Source organism: Antechinus flavipes, chromosome 3 (genome assembly GCF_016432865.1).
Source record: "Antechinus flavipes isolate AdamAnt ecotype Samford, QLD, Australia chromosome 3, AdamAnt_v2, whole genome shotgun sequence".
NCBI lineage: Eukaryota > Metazoa > Chordata > Mammalia > Dasyuromorphia > Dasyuridae > Antechinus > Antechinus flavipes.
In genome coordinates this window covers 411197330-411213636 of record NC_067400.1, presented here as the reverse complement: position 1 = coordinate 411213636, position 16307 = coordinate 411197330, and the positions used below count along the sequence as shown (strand labels likewise).

Sequence of the window (16307 nt, the reverse complement as noted above, 5' to 3'; positions counted from 1 at the left end):
TTTCTTCATCTCTAACATTAGGGACTGGTATGGACTAGATGATTCTTCAAATCCCTTTTAGGAAAAACCCTGTGATGATCTTATCATAAATATGTTCACCCCTGTCAAATAAGATTCAGATAATAAGTGCTAGTGCTGAAATAGCATTTTAAACTCTGCAAAGTATATTATCTCACCCTGTTGTCATGGAATATGAGAACATATGCTTGAATCAAAGCCTGCTGGCTGTGACTATGACCAAGATATTTAAACTTTCTGAGTTTAACTTTCCTCTTCTATAACATGGGGATAACACTTATGATACCGACTTAATAGGGTTGTTGTGAATATCAGACAAAGTAATGTATAAGCTACAGTGCTATATAAATGAGGGCAGTTATTCTTTGTTTGAAATGCTTTTCTCTGAGTTCAAAGAGGATAAAAGGAGAAAAGACATCAATATTTATAGTCACCATGCTTGAAACTGGTGCTGATAACTGGGACTCTGTTGGAGACAGAATATCAAGAAACTCTGTACATGTTTTTTCCTATGGCCACAGGCAAATAGGGGTAAGCAAATTCATCCTCAGATACTTACTAGTTGGGCAAATCACTTAATCTCTGCCTTCCTCAGTTTCCTCATATGTAAAATAAGTATAATAATAGCACCTACCTCCCATAATTGTTGTGAGGATCAAATGAGATAATATTTATAAAGCTGCTCAGAGACTTATTAGCTGCATGACTCTGAATCATGGTAAGTGAGCCTCAGTGAGAAAAGGCATCTAGCCAGGTGCTATATCATTAGAGCTATGATTCAGGGAAAAATGTATCTCTTATCCAAAGCCATAACTAAGGTGAGATGAATAGGGCTTTTTCCAGGGTGGCAAAATTGATAGGGGTGCTGATAGCCTTCAGTCCTCTAGCCACATAGAAGCAATTGAACCTAGTGTTTACCTAGCAAGAACAAAGTAGTTAAAATGGGAAGCTAAAAACCCATGTTTTCCACCATTCCTCTCCAGCCACACTGTATTGCTGGTTTATTCCTATCAAGTGGTCACTCAATATGTTCCTCCCACCGACCATCATTGTTAGCCTCCTCTCTCCTTTCTGATTGAATTAAGGGACATTTTGACCTGGGTGCAAAAATTGTTGCTGAAAATTCTGTTCTTCTAAGACATGACAATTCTGGAGCCCTTCTAATCTAATATCATTGAGCAGACACTGTACCTTGGTAAATTGCCTTTGGTAGATTTGTGCAGTGGAAGAGGACTTGGTTTACTTGAGAGTAACTCCTGACATCACCTGTGGGGGGCTGCAAAAAGAACCACAGGGAAAAACAGTGCCAGGTACCTCTGGATCCAGGGGAAAATAGGGTTAAGGGAAAGGGTAATGATAGCAGGTGAGGCCTACTGGGAATTTAACCTACAGGGCTAAATGATTTGCCCCGAGTCACACAGCTAGTGTCTGAAGCCAGATCTAAACTTAAGAAGATAAATCTTCCTGACTCCAAGTCTGGCACTCTATTCACACTGTACCACCTGAAATAAAAGCATCAATTATATATGCTTGACATATAGACATCAATTAATAAATGCTTGTTGACTCTGATGGATAGATGGATGAATGTATTCCATAGGTTGAGCTATTTTAGCATGTTATAATGGAAAAGAGCCCTACAAGAAAAAAAATCATAAGAATTGTCTGCTGCCTCTCATTAACTTACAATGTGATCCTGAGCAAATCATTTGCATTCTCTGAGCCTCAGTTTACTCATCTGCATAAAATGAGGACAATAATACTTTCTCATATACTTTACAGGGTATAAGGAGGGCCAAATGAGATAAGATATATGAAAAGACTTTGTAAAATGTAAAACACTATTCAAACTTAAGGTTTTGTTACTATTTTTGAATGTAGTCTTTACATAAAATCTTTCCTAAACCCTCTTCTCCAACTTCTAAAATTACTTCCCCATTACTATAATTGACTAAGTATCTTTATCATTTTGCTCCTGACAACTTTGGTGTTACATTTGACTTCTCACTTTCTAATCCGCCACATCCCAACCTTGCCAATTCATTTTATCCTGCTATTTCTTCCTTTACAATGCTTCTGAAAGCTGGCACACTGATTAGTAAGACAATCAGAGTTATCAGCTCAATTCTTTCACTCATAGACAAAAGCTCTTCAACAAAGTTAAATGTCTATGTCTTTCGTTCTCATCATTCTCCTCTACAGACAAGAGCCTCATATTAAATTGCTTAAGCAAAGATCTTCAGGTTTCTTCTCTACCCCACCTGCAATATTTTAAAAGAAGAGCTAAGACCCAGGGCAAAAGGTGGGGGGCCCAGAATATGTCATCCTTGAGACCTTCACACTGTCCTCGAAGAATCTTGGGGGAAAAAGCTTCCAGTTCTGATTCTTTTGAAATGGCTTAAACTATAACCCACTCAAAAACAATTCAAAAGAAAGAAGATAGAATAAATAAATTTAGATATTAGAGTACCTTCAGAGAAGATGATCTCTTTATTGGAAGCAAGGAAGGAAGATTGGACATTTAAGACTCACATTTTAATAAAAGATCACTTTGAAATTATAGGCACTTGATTGGTTTTTACTCCAAAAAATACAAAAAAACCAAGCAAACAATAGTCAAAAGACCAGTATAGCTAACTTGGGGTAGGAAATAAGCTTGTAATTAATTTCATTGGTATAATTAATTTCATTCACTTTCAAGTGAGGAAATTCTTTCCTCCCTTGCTACTTAAATTCCTAGGGAGTTGCCTAATTCAGTCAGGGCATGTAGATGGCACAGTGGCTCAAGAATGGTCCTGCAATCTGGAGGACCTAAATTCAAATCTGGCCTCAGATAATTATTAACTCCGGGTTAAGTGACTCTGGACAAATCACTTTTAACCTCAGTTTTCTCATCTGTAAAATGAGAAGGAAACGGTAAAGTACTCCAGTATCTAGAAATCCCCAAATAAAGTCACAGAGTCAGACACAGATCTGAGATACTCTATATATTGACTTAGAAAATCATAAATTAACATTATTTACGTTGTATCATATTTTAAAATTTTTTCTTAAATATTTCCCAATTATTTTTAATCTGCTTTGGGCCTCATTTGCAGTGCTGTGGATCATATGCATCTGTGTGTTGCATATATATTTGATACCTCTGGCCTAAAGCACTGGGAGGTTAAGTACTTTGTCTAGGGTTACATAGCTAATATGCTAAGAGTTAGGAATTGAATCCAGGTCTTCTGACTTCACAGGCAGTCTTTATCTCCTGTTAAACATTCTCTCATTCAGCTTGTTTCTGATACTTTTGTTGTGTCCTTTCCATATCAAGTGGCCATTCTCGTTGACATTTTCTTCATATCTCAGTTCTGTCATCTCTATAAAAAACAATAGCAAAAACCTGAGTAAAAAAAAATATGTAAATTAATGTCACAGTGCTGCTTTTTGTGTGCGTCTACACACACACACACACACACACACACACACACAGAGACACACAGATTAAAATCTCTTTCTAGTCCCTGATAAACCTTTTCCTAAGCACCTTAGTATCTAATGATTTTAGCTTAGTAGTTCTCAAATTATAGTTACAATGGGAGTCAGAAAGAAATTAAGAGAGATTGAAGAGAGAGGAAAGTAGAAAAATTTCATTCCCTTCTAGACCTGAGTATTCTTAACTACCATAAAATCAGAATATTCTTGTCTGTAAACTTTCTATTAAATGTCTGGATAAGCAAATAACAAAATTATGTGCCAAGAATAGAATAGATTAATACAAATGACTTGGCTAGAGTCTCTAGTTATAGTATTCATGTTCTTTTCCCCAAACTAGAAGCTCTTTGAGAATAAAAGATGTATCATTCATTTGTATTTGTATTTGACATCTAACATAGTGCTTGGTGAATAGTGGCTAATAATAAATGTTTGTTGATTGGTTTATTGGCAGAAAAGTAGAGGATAATGAATTTTTAAAAAGGGAGCTGGGAGAGTTGAGGAGAGACCTTTAGAAGATTAAGTTGAAGGTGAATCTACTGCCCAGAGAAATGAGCTGGAACTAGGAGTAGGAATCTTTAAGCTCCATTAAGATCTACTGGCTCCTCAGAGATTTGGTAACATTAAGCCTGGGATGCTTTCTTGCTTTGAAGAGGGCAAGGACTGTCAAATAGTAGCAGAAGAATATTAGCTCAGATTCAAATATACTTTAAAGATTTGAAAGGTACATTCCTCCCAACAACCCTGCAAAAAAGGTAGAGAAAGAATCATGGGTCTCATTTTACAAAGAAGTAAACAGAAACTTACAGAATTTAAATGGAAATTATCACTAGATCAACATCTTATCATGGAGCTGATAATCACTTTGGTAGCTGTGTGGAAGATGGATTAGACAGGGGAGAGAGATTGGAGACTGGCAGATCAATTAGGAAGCTATTGAAATGATCCAGAAGTAATGTGGGTCTAAACTAGGGTGGTGACTGAGGAGAGAGAAAGGGAGAGTTGCTAGAGGTGTTGTAAAGGTAGAATTGGAGAGACTTGGGAATTGAATGGATGGAAGGGATGAAGACTTGAGGACAATGCAAAACATACATTTAGAGATGACTAGAAGATTGGTAGAAGATGAAAGTACCCTTACTGTTGAGAAGGATGTTTGAAGAGAAAGAGATATAAAGAAATTTTTTTTTCTACCCAAAACAAAAAAAGGGGGAAATGGTACTCTTAGCTGGACACAAAAACCAGTATTCTTCACAAGGGAATAGTGCCAAGTCACAAAGTAAAGAGAAAGGCATAAGTGTGGGTATGCTAGTGGAGGAATTTTGCAAATGGCACCTATATAGATCTTATTATTATAAATACCTAACTAGCATTTGGATTATAATTGCTTTGAGGGATTGATATCTAGTTAAGAAAGGGAACAGATTGAGAGATTACAAGGTAAAGAGGGAAGCAGAATGGGGGATTTTAGAGAATAATGGTAGGTGTGGTTGTTTTGATGAAATGTTATTGTGGGTAAAGTGGGATGTGATTCATTTTCCCACTTTCTTATCCCTACTCTTTGTAGATTTCTGATTTAGAAAAACAGAGTTCAATGGAATACAGAGAAATGTTTCTCTATCTAGATGGGTATATCTGATTCCATAACTATATTGACTTTTCAGTAAAAACAAAACTAGGAACTTCCATTCCAAGAAAGAGTGAACTTGGATTATTATCTAGTGAATTCAAGATCAAGGGAAGAGCAAGAACAAGTTATTCTTTGACTAGAGGGCTAACATATCAATTATAAATAATGCATCTACTTAGTTTTAGCCTTAAAGAAATTCTTGAGTCCCTAAGTTTTGAATTTGATGGGTGATCCAGAAGGATGTACCAAAGCCAAAATTCAATTTACTTTAGAGGAGCAGTTCTCAAACATTTTGATCTTAGGACTAATTTATACTCAATAATTATTGAGGACCTCGCTCACTCCCTGGAGCTTTTGTTTGTGTGGGGTGTTAGAAATGAGAACATATTATTATTATTATTATTATTATTGTTAAGCAGTTTTGGCCTTATGGACCATATGAAAAGTTCTTAGGGACTTTCAAAAATCCCTACACCACACTTGAAGAACTGTTGCTTCAGAGGAAGTGAAGCAGGAAGAATCAAATCAACAATCTGGAAAATAACTCTGACACCTAAAAGGAATCCTGCAGAGTCATCTTATCTATCCTGCTCAAATGAACATTCTCTTCCTGGGACATTTAGATTTGTGGTCAGTAAAAGGAATTGGTCCTAGCTGGTCTAGTAGGTTTAGTAGACTAGAGGGTCTTTAATTGTGACATTATTTTTAACATTGTGTTTTAACGTCTTGAAATTAAATGAAATTGGCATTTTTTTCTATAGAAATATTTCTTGATCCTAACAAGTAGTTTATTGATGATTTCCCAGACTGATAAAGCCTTATCTGTGTTGGAATGTTGTATTAGATAGAGTAATAAGTTAGCAATGTTTTACTGAATTTCAAGGACTATGAATTGTCGTGAAAAGCAACATATCATGGAACACAAAGAGTTGTTTTGGAGTCAGTAAAACTTGAAGGTAAATCCTGGCTGCCATATACTGACCTTGGACAAATGATTACATTTAAGTGTTCCTAGACAATTTTCTGGGATTATAAATTATGGTGTATTGTGGAGTGATTTATGGACTTTTTCTCTTTTTTTCTAGTAAATTTATTTATTTTTAATAGACATTGCTTTACAAATCGTGTTGGGAGAGAAAAATCAGAACAAAAGGAAAAACCATGGGAGAGATTAAAAAAACAACAACAGAAAAAAGAAGTGAATACAGCATGTGTTCATTTATATTCATTCTCCTTAATGCTTTTTCTGTATGCAGATGGCATTTTTTGTCCAAAATCTATTAAGATTGTTTTGGATTACTGAACTACTGAGAAGAACCAAGCTTTTCATAATTGACCATCACACATTCTTGCTGTTTTTGTATACAATGTATTCCTGGTTCTGCTTGTTTTGTTCAACATCAGTTCATGTAAATCTTTCCAGGCTTTTCTAAAATCAGCTTGTTCATAATTTTTAATAGAATAATAATATTCCATTAACTTAATAGACTATAACTTGTTCAGCCATTCTCCAAATGATGAGCATCTACTCATTTTCCAATTCTTTGCTACCACTAAAAAAGAGCAGCTACAAACATTTTTGCACACATAGGTCCTTTTCCCTCCTTTGTGATTTCCTTGGGATACAGATCCAGTAATGGCACTGCTATGTCAAAGGGTAGAATTATGGAGTTTCTCACTGGGGATTCCCTTTACCAATGAAATCACAGGCCTGGTAATATTTTTTTAAAAGGAACTTAAATGAATTTTTCTATATTTTGGAACGTTTATGAGAGTTTCCCTTTGGAATTTATTCTTACCAAGCAAAATATAGCCCAATGGCATTACTCTTATTATTGTTCAAACATGTCTAATTTTCCTGCTTTGCCATTTTCTTCTCCAGTTCATTTTACAGTTGAGGAAACTGAGGCAAACAAGCCACCAAAGATCCTACAGCTAGTAAATATATCAGGCTGGATTTGAACTCAAATCTTCCTAATGCCAGTCTTGGTGATCTATTCTACTGTACCTAGCTGCCCAGCAATGCCCTATGTTTTTCCGAAGGTACAATGATAAGTGAAATTAAGACCAGAAGCAATTTATCTTTCAGATGTGTCTTTGAAAGAAATGTATACAGTTTGAATATGATGGATTCATGAAGTCGTGATAAAACTAGCATTAACATCACTTCTCTTTCCTAGATTTTGTTAGAAAACCTAAGTTGTTTTATATTACTTCAGAACTATAGAAGCACTGTCTTCCTGGTCTAACCTTAAATCTTGTCCTTAACAAATAGTGATCATTCTGTTTCTTACAGTACTGTTATTATAGCTTAATTATGGAATGAATACTCCAGAATCTTCTTCTTATTCTCTCTCTTGGCAATCTAGATTATTCCTGGGTTACCATTGCTCTCTTTTGTCTTTCTCTTTTTTCAGAATAATGATGCATTTCCATTCCTGGGCAATGTCTTCTGTAAATTGTCCTATACCCTAGGTGGAGAACAACAAAATCTTGGTAGTCCTCCCAACCTTCAGGAAATCTCCAAAATCATGGAAAGAAATCCTGAATATTTTTCAAATCTTAGAGGTTTTGGCAAATTGGAAATTGTGGGACAATGCCTTACTATACAGAATAACAGATTGAGCAGATGATGGAGCATGCCCCATTATTAGGGTACCAGAAGCACCTTAAGTCACTTGTAGCTTTCTTGCAAACTGTGTTATTACAGGCCTTTTATCATGCCAGATGGTAGGTTTCTCTGGCCTAAACTATCCAGGATGCAGGTTCAGCTTAAAGTAAAAACAGGTGATTGGAAGCTAGCTCAGAAAAAAAAAAAAAAGTGGTCCTAGCATTGGGCCACTCCAAAAATTTCACAGAAACTTCCTGACATTCCTTGACTAATTTTTCCAGGATCTTCCTGAGATTGCCAATGTATTTTAGGGATTTGCCACAGGGTCTGGACTAATCTAGAATGTCTCTTTCTCATCCAAGACAAGAACCACTTAGAAACACTTCTCCAATCATGACCTACAGCTTTCCTCTAACTTTTCTCTCTCTCCTTCCTATTCAAGAGTTTCAGAGCAACACTAATTCATAATCAGGGAAATATTCATTCACTTTCCTCCTCATTCCCACCCCAGGACTTTCAAGGACTGGGACTGCCAGAATGGAGAGAAATGATTATACAATAACACATTACTGGAGAGATCTCTGACCTTTCCCAAAAATTTATTCCATTTAGAATATCTTACCTAGGTGGAATTATGGCCTCACCAAACTAAAAAATCTTACAAAAAATTTAATGTAAGGTGAATTCTGGCCCACTGTGTTCCAATCAGGCTGGTTTGAAATAGGAACAAATCTTTTGTCTAGACCAAAGCTCTTTAAATTGTGGATCAAGACACCATATGGGGTCATGTAACTGAATGTGAGGTTTTCAGAAAATTTAGCAATGTCCTGCAGTATTACTATTACAAGATTAATTCTTTATATATTCTTTATATAAATTCTTTATATAAATATAAACAAGCACAACCATCTCATTAGTATGTGAATTTGTTTCCGTCTTTAATAACTAGTAAAAGCATATGCATTCCAAAGAATTTTTGAACATAAATTTCTTTATGATTTATTATCAGTAAATATTTGATTTGTATACCTATTTTGTATACCTATGTACCCAGGCTCAAATAAAAATTTCTCTGGCAAAAAGAGGTCACAAGTCAATAAAGTTTAAGAAGTTCTAGTCTAGCTTGCTGAAGGCTGGAGGTGATTTGGAAATAAATGACATGATCCAAGTCACATGGTCCAGTGTGTCATTAGACTAGTCCTACCTCTTTCTGTCAATACTTGCTAACCAATTAGTCAATTTCTACCCTCAGGAACATCCAATTTTCTATGGGTATATGAGCATTGAGTGGGTTCCATGAAGAATTTTTGGCATTCAAGAACGTTAGTAACCCCTTTTTATTAATTATATACTGGCATGATTACCCAGAAATCATGTCTCTCTCAAAATTTTTATACATCACAGAATCTTGATCTAACATTCTTATGAATGGAAAACTATATGAAGAATTAGGGAGCAGACCACTGAACTTAAAGCCAGGCATTAGGGTAAATGCTCCCTAAGTAAATCATTCATTGCTGTGACATAAGATTTTAAACAGTGTGAACACTGTGAGTAACTTTTGTTCAGTGTCCAACTCTGTGGTTGATTACATAAAAATAACTGGGAATAGAAGTTTCATCTTTACACAGGAGTCAACTGAGACCCAGAGAAGAGACTCTTCAAGGTCACACAAGTAGAAAGCAACAGAGGCAGAATTTATGACTACAAATCCAGCCTATCTACCTATTCTACCATACTACCTTCTTCTACAGTGTGGCTTCTTGCCTGAGATCTTAGATCTTGTTTTTAGAAAATATAAATTTGATTATTATATTTCAATATAATTTGCTTCCTTTATAATCTCATGTACTTCATTATACATTTAAAAACAATTCTTAGAATGGGTTCACTAGACTGACTAAGGGGTCCATGACATACAAAAAAGTTTAAACATGTCTGCTCCTGATGTTACAGGTGGCAGGTGGAAGAGAGCACTGGATTCAGAATAAGGAGTTCTGGGTTCATATACTAGTTTTGCTATTTACTATATCATCTAGGACTAATTTGTATTTCCAGGCCTCAGTTTCTGTATCTGCAAAATGAGTTGATTTGAGAATAGACTGATAAGGTCTCTTTCATTTCAAAATTTATGAAGTTAACTTTATCTAAAAACATATAGACAAATTCCTATTTTTGTTTATTGTTTTAGACAAATAAAAAAGCAAAATGTTTTATCTTTCTTTTCTTCTTTTTTCCCTTCCTTCTTCCTTCCCTTTCTTCCTTCCTTCCTTCCTTCCTTCCTTCCTTCCTTCCTTCCTTCCTTCCTTCCTTCCTTCCTTCCTTCTTTCCTTCCTTCTTTCCTTCCTCCCTCCCTCCCTTCCTTTTTTCCTGTCTGCCCACAGGTACCAATTTTTAAAATCTTGGAATTCAACATTTTAGACATCTGGATTCCTAACCCAAACATTCTGCTACTTATCAAGGTCTATTTATAAAGTTTATAACTTGAAATATATTTCCCCACCCCAAAATGTTATAAATAGTAGTTAGGTACCAAAAACTCAAGAACCCAAACTTGTAAAATAGAGTAATATTTCAGTTTTATAAAGCTATCATTTATAATGAAATTTCAGTTGGAAAAACTCATATTCTGGGCTTCTCCTTGGGTTACCAAGAACAGATTGCCCTAAGCTTTGACCTTAATGGTCAGAGAGAAACTTTCCAGTTTCCAAATAGCTGACTTTGTGGCCTTCTGTAGGTGCTCTACAGAGAGAGAACTTGGGAAGGGATGAAGGGCAGAACCTAGAAAGCATTCATACACTTGGGCCAACTACTGAAAATCGAACTCTTCTGTGTTTCATTGTCCACAGAAAGCCCAAGTAACTCGTAGGACTTGCCTTATCACAAAATTTAATGATTCATAGATGCCTGAATAAATAAATGAATGTGTTCCAACCATTTGCCAACTGATTTAAGAAGTTCTACTTTTTCATTAAATTTTTGAAATAGAGAGCAAAAAATATATATATACTGGGATTTGAACCTACATCTTCTAAGTTCAACTCTTTTTGTCCTAGAGAGCAGAATTTATAATATTGAAAATATATCCTCTTTGAAAGGAATTATTTTTAAGTGAACCTATATTTTAAGTTCCTGGATTTTGTATTGTTACAAAGTGGTTTTATATCTTGCTTATCCTTAGTCTCAACTCTTGAGACTAAGTTGAAAAATAAGACAAGGCTAGGATCAGGAGATGTGAAACTGGGGCACACAACCTAGGATGAGAAAAAGTGCCTGGCTAGAGATGGAAAAAAGTAAAATGGGGAGAGAGGAGAGACAGGAACAAAGAGACAGAGACAGAAAGAAACAGAGAAAAAGATCCAGAACGAGAAACTGAGAGACAGAGACACAGACACAGATTGAGACAGACAGAGAAATGGAAGGGTCAGAGGCTACTAAGTAGAGAAAGGAAGTGGGTGAACACATGCTTACCTCAAATTCTTTCTAGATTTTTACTTAGGCTAAATAATTTCTAATGATATAATTGAAGCTACCTCACTGAAAACTGTTTTATCATTGACATTTGACTGACGATTGTAGCTGGACCTTGCTCCTCTCTATTTGTGGTTGTACATTCCAGTAAAAACTTAGGTCCATTTTCAATTTTTGCCTCAGTTATACCTCACATTTCTTCTCTTTTTCCCTAAAAGAAAATGCAAACATCACCTCAGGGACAAGTTCTCTGTTTATTCAGATGGGTTTACTTGGCAGAGTGTGTGCAGGATATGTTACCTGTAACTATGATGCTTGCTGAACAATTCACTTTTCCCACTGCATTCTTTGCAGAGCAAATGTATTCTCCAGTATCTGAGAGGATCATGTTCTTTTGAAAAAGGTAATAACTATCACCTAATTTCTGAATCTGCAAACAGAAAATATAAACACAAGAACATGTAGTTCAAAGAGTCAGGAAGTAGTTTGTCCTTCTATATATAAAGGAAAAACACAAAGAGCATAAGTTAATGTTTCCTGTTGACATTTGGATGTTATCTTTGGTCCAAATTACATTTGGCTAGGGTCTTTCAGAGACAGTGCAGTGTAGGATTAAATCTTCTCTCTCCTTCAGAATCATAGGTGGAATATTTTAAAGAACATTGGAAGTTCTCCTTTTAGTAACAAGAAAAAAAGATATTTGATTTTTTAAAACTAAATGGCTTCATTATATCAAATTTGTTTATTTTAAGAGGTAATACTGGATTATAGCATTTTCTTTATTAGTAGAATCGGGGAAATAGGTAGTGGTTGTTGTACTTTACACAGATAGAAGCATCTTATAAACTTCTGTTGAAGTCACAGTGATGGAAGAAATGCTGTTGGGGACTTACTAGAAAAAATAATGGCTTTAATTTGAACAAATCTTATTCATCAACATGATTAATACTTAAATAAGTTGGGCATTATATTACATTATATTATATATGTGTTACATTATATACATATATTTACATTATATTACAATATATGCTACAATATATCTTAAAATTACAACTTACATTATATCTCTGAGGATAGGACAGGAAGCAATCTAGAGGACCATAACATCTGCTACAATGAACACTGAATATCACATTTAGCTGAAAATTTGAGCTGGACCCTTTTGACAATGGTTTGCAGGGAAAAAAAATTAAACAAGACCAGTAAATATATTACACATTAAAAAAATTGGCTTCCAGTGCTGTGTAGACTAGATTGAACACTTAGAAATCCTCTCATTCTCTACTATTCCTTTGGAACAAAGTATATATTATTTGTATATGTTTTGACTGTATCAAGTAGGAGTGCTTGGTGACAAATCTCTCCTATCAATACTGGCTCATACCTTCTTCACAACTTAAAGTTTTATTGAGTTGTCTGGAAATGTCTTATCGGGGTCACATAGCTTCCAGGCTGGGCAGTCTATCCCCTGCATTACCTAGCTTCCCTATGATGGAGATGACAATGAGAAATAAATACATAATGGCATAAATATTGTATTAAAAAAGTCAGGAGAATTGGGTTCAAGTCTTGCCTCTGACACAGACTAGCTGTGGGACCCTGAGCAAATTACTTAATCTCTAAATGGTCCAAATAACTAGAAGTTTAGAAATTGCAAAGCAATGTCAGTCTGCATTAATAGAAAGAGGTTTCTAACTGAACATCCCATCAATAATTCTTAAATTCTTTAGTCTTAAGAAGTTTCCATAATCTAAAAAATTATTGAGAATTACCCAGACAGATTACCTATTAATATTTAGCTTAGTTCAAATGAAAACATGTTAGTATTATAAAAATAAAATTGACCTCTTGGATCCCCAGAAAGAGGAGGGAGCAAGCATTTATTAAACACCTACTATGTGTCAAGCATTGTACTAAGTACTTTACAGATACAGTGTCATTAGAAAGAGTGTCAGGGGCCTCTAGGGGTACCCAGACTACTCTTTGAGAACCAATGCCATATACCAATGAAATTTGCACACATATATAATGTGTGTATATACATAGGATCTAGATCACAGGGTTATGCTAAGAAAAGGGCTTTATAAACATCAAAGCACATTAAAAATCAGAAATAATATTAGGGTAACTAATGCTTTGTTACAGCAGTATTCAGGAGTTTAAGCTCTTAAAAACAACAGTAGGGGATCAACTAGATGGAATCTATATAGAGCACTGCCCTGGAATCCCAAGGACCTGAGTTCAAATCCACCTTCAGACACCTGACAAAACAGCTGTGTGACCTTGGACACTTCACTTAACCCTAATTGCCTTACAAAAACAAACAAATTGAAAAGAAAATAGGATAAATTAACTTTAGATAAGAAACTATTTGGAAACCGTTTTGTGTTGTTGTTGTTGTTGTTGTTTGAATCCTTTTAAGTATAGGGTCAAATTATATAAAGATGTTCATGTAACTTGGAAGGCCAGACCAAAGAATTGATAATACTACAGAGTGATGAATCAGTCGTCAGACTCCAAACAGTTTTCTATTCTTTTCTTCAATGCTATGTTCTGTCTTGATTATGCGCAAATGGATCATATACATACGTAATTTTGAAAATTTTTTCTTTTTTATTGTGAACTTGACAATAATCAACAAACACAAACATCCTTACATATACAAAAAGAATATATGTCTTTCAGCTATGTAATGATCTACATATCTTGTACAAATCATCTCTACTGAGAAGGTTTTTCTCTATAACTCAAAAGTATCTCATACTTCCTTTTTCTTATAGTGTGTTTTATTACATTTATTATTTTATTGAAAGTTTCCCTATAATTATAGCATCTCAGAATGAGAAATAAACATAGAGACTATTTAATTTAATTCATACTTGAGCAAGACTTGACAAGGGGTTAGTCGGCCTTTTTCTAAAGACTTCAGGTGAGGGGGAACCCACCTTATAACAGGATCGTACACTGAAAGGTAGGAGGGCCTTAGAGGTGATCTGGTCCAATTTCTTCCTTCAACAGATTAAAAAATATTGAGACCTAGAAAAATGAGAATTTGCTGAGAATTATACAAAAAGGAATGGGCAAAAATGGGATTCAAGGTGGCATAGTGAATAGAGCATGGGCCTGGCATCAGGGAGATTTGAGTTCAAATTTTACTTCAGACACATAACTAGTTGTGTGACCCTGGGTAGGTCACTTTTATCTCTTTCAGTTTCCTTAAATATAAAGTAGGTACAATAGTAGTACTTAACCTCCCAGAATTGTTATGAGGATCAAATGATATTTACAAAGGATTTAGTACATACAGTGCTTCATACATAAAAGGTCCTTAATAAATGCTTGTTTTCCCCTCCTCCCTCCCTCCCTTTTTTCTTCTTCCTTCCTTCCTTCTTCCCTTCCCTTATCTTTCTTCTTTTTCTTTCTTCTTTTCCTTCCATCCTTCCTTTCTTTCTTCCTTCCTTCCTTCCTTCCTTCCTTCCTTTCTTTCTTTTTCTTTCTTTCTTCCTTCCTTATTTTCTTTCTTTCTTCCTTCCTTCCTTCCCTTCTTCTTTCCCTTCTTCCTTCCTTTCTTCCTTTCTTCCTTCCTTTCTTCCTTCCTTCCTTCCTTCCTTCCTTCCTTTCTTTCTTTTTCTTTCTTTCTTCCTTCCTTATTTTCTTCTTCCTTCCTTCCTTCCTTTTCCTTCCTTCCTTCCTCCTTCCTTCCTTCCTTCCTTCTTCTTTCTTTCTTCTTTCTTTCTTTCTTTCTTTCTTTCTTTCTTTCTTTCTTTCTTTCTTTCTTTCTTTCTTTCTTTCTTTCTTTCTTTCTTTCTTTCTTTTCTTTCTTTCCCCTTTCTCCCTTCTTCCTTTTCTTCTTTATCTACCTGCAACCCTTGAGTTCTGGAAAATAACTATCAGTTTCCCCTTAAATTTTACCTATGCTAGGTGAAGGATCCCATTTTATTCAACCAGTATTTGTATGGCATGAATGTATAGCCCTTCACAACCACAGAGGTGCAAGGGACCTCAGTGATGATCTAGTTCAATCCATATACAAAAGAATGACATATCTGACAAATGGCTATTCAACTTCTGCAAGTAAATCCGTTAGGACATGGACTCCACTACCTCTCCAAGTAGACCATTTCTTTTTTGTAGAATTTTAATTGTTAGGTTCTTCTCCCATTCCATACTAAACCTAAATTGGCAACTTTAAAATCCACCCATTACTCCTGATTCTTCCCTCCAGGGTCAAACAGAACAGATTAAGACCTCTTCCAGGTGATGACTCTTAAATATTTCAAATTCTGATTGCCTGAATTTTCTCTGATTTATCAATGCCTTCTTAACTATGTGACACCAAGAACTGAACATAGCCCTCCATGGTCTGACCAGTTGTGGATACAGCACAACCACCTCTCTTTAACTTATCCTTTCTTAATGAAGTTTAAGATTGCAAGGTTTTGTGGCACATGACTGACTCAAGCCCTCAGATACTAAAACACCCAAATTGTTTTTGGAGGAAGAGCTATCTAGTCCTGCCCCCATTCTCATCTTGTACTTGTGAAGATGATTCTTTTAAATTTAATATGCTTTTAATTTAGCCCTAACAAGATCCATCATGTCAGATTAGGGCAATATTCTAGACTGATAAGATCTTTTTTGATTCCTGACTCTTCTTCTGAACTTTGTGTCCTTTACAAATTTGATAATCACATTATCTGTTCCTTTGTCCAGCTTACTAGGGGGAAAAGGTAAACAACTCATAACCAAATAAAGATCTCTGGCACACTCCATTGGAGCTCTCTTTCCAAGTTTCCATCAAAACCTTTGTTATCAGTCATTCAATTGGCTCTGAATCCATATATTTGAGCAGTTGCCTAGATATCTTCATCCTATTAATAGAAATAGCACAAAAGCCTTTATCAAATTTTTTGTTTAAATTGAGGCTAATTATATAAATATACATTGTCATTACATGTTTAAAAATTCATTTGTGTAGAACCAAGGGAACGTTGTACAAAATAAAAGCAATATTGTTCTAAGAAAACTTTGAACAACTGAGTCATTTTGAGTAGTATACTCAGATCAACCACAAAGGACCTGTGAAGGAAGATACTA

The 16307-nt window shown here is 35.2% G+C and overlaps 1 long non-coding RNA gene across 1 annotated transcript; it reads right to left on the bottom strand.

The window, feature by feature from the left end:
• Positions 1-2990: 2990 nt before the first annotated feature.
• LOC127554516 (uncharacterized) lies at positions 2991-14800 on the bottom strand. The gene is made up of 4 exons (XR_007952001.1): positions 14156-14800; positions 11508-11637; positions 11270-11418; positions 2991-3406 (listed from the first exon to the last, which is right to left on the bottom strand). It is a non-coding gene; the product is annotated as an uncharacterized LOC127554516 (long non-coding RNA).
• Between the last annotated feature and the right edge of the window lie 1507 nt (positions 14801-16307).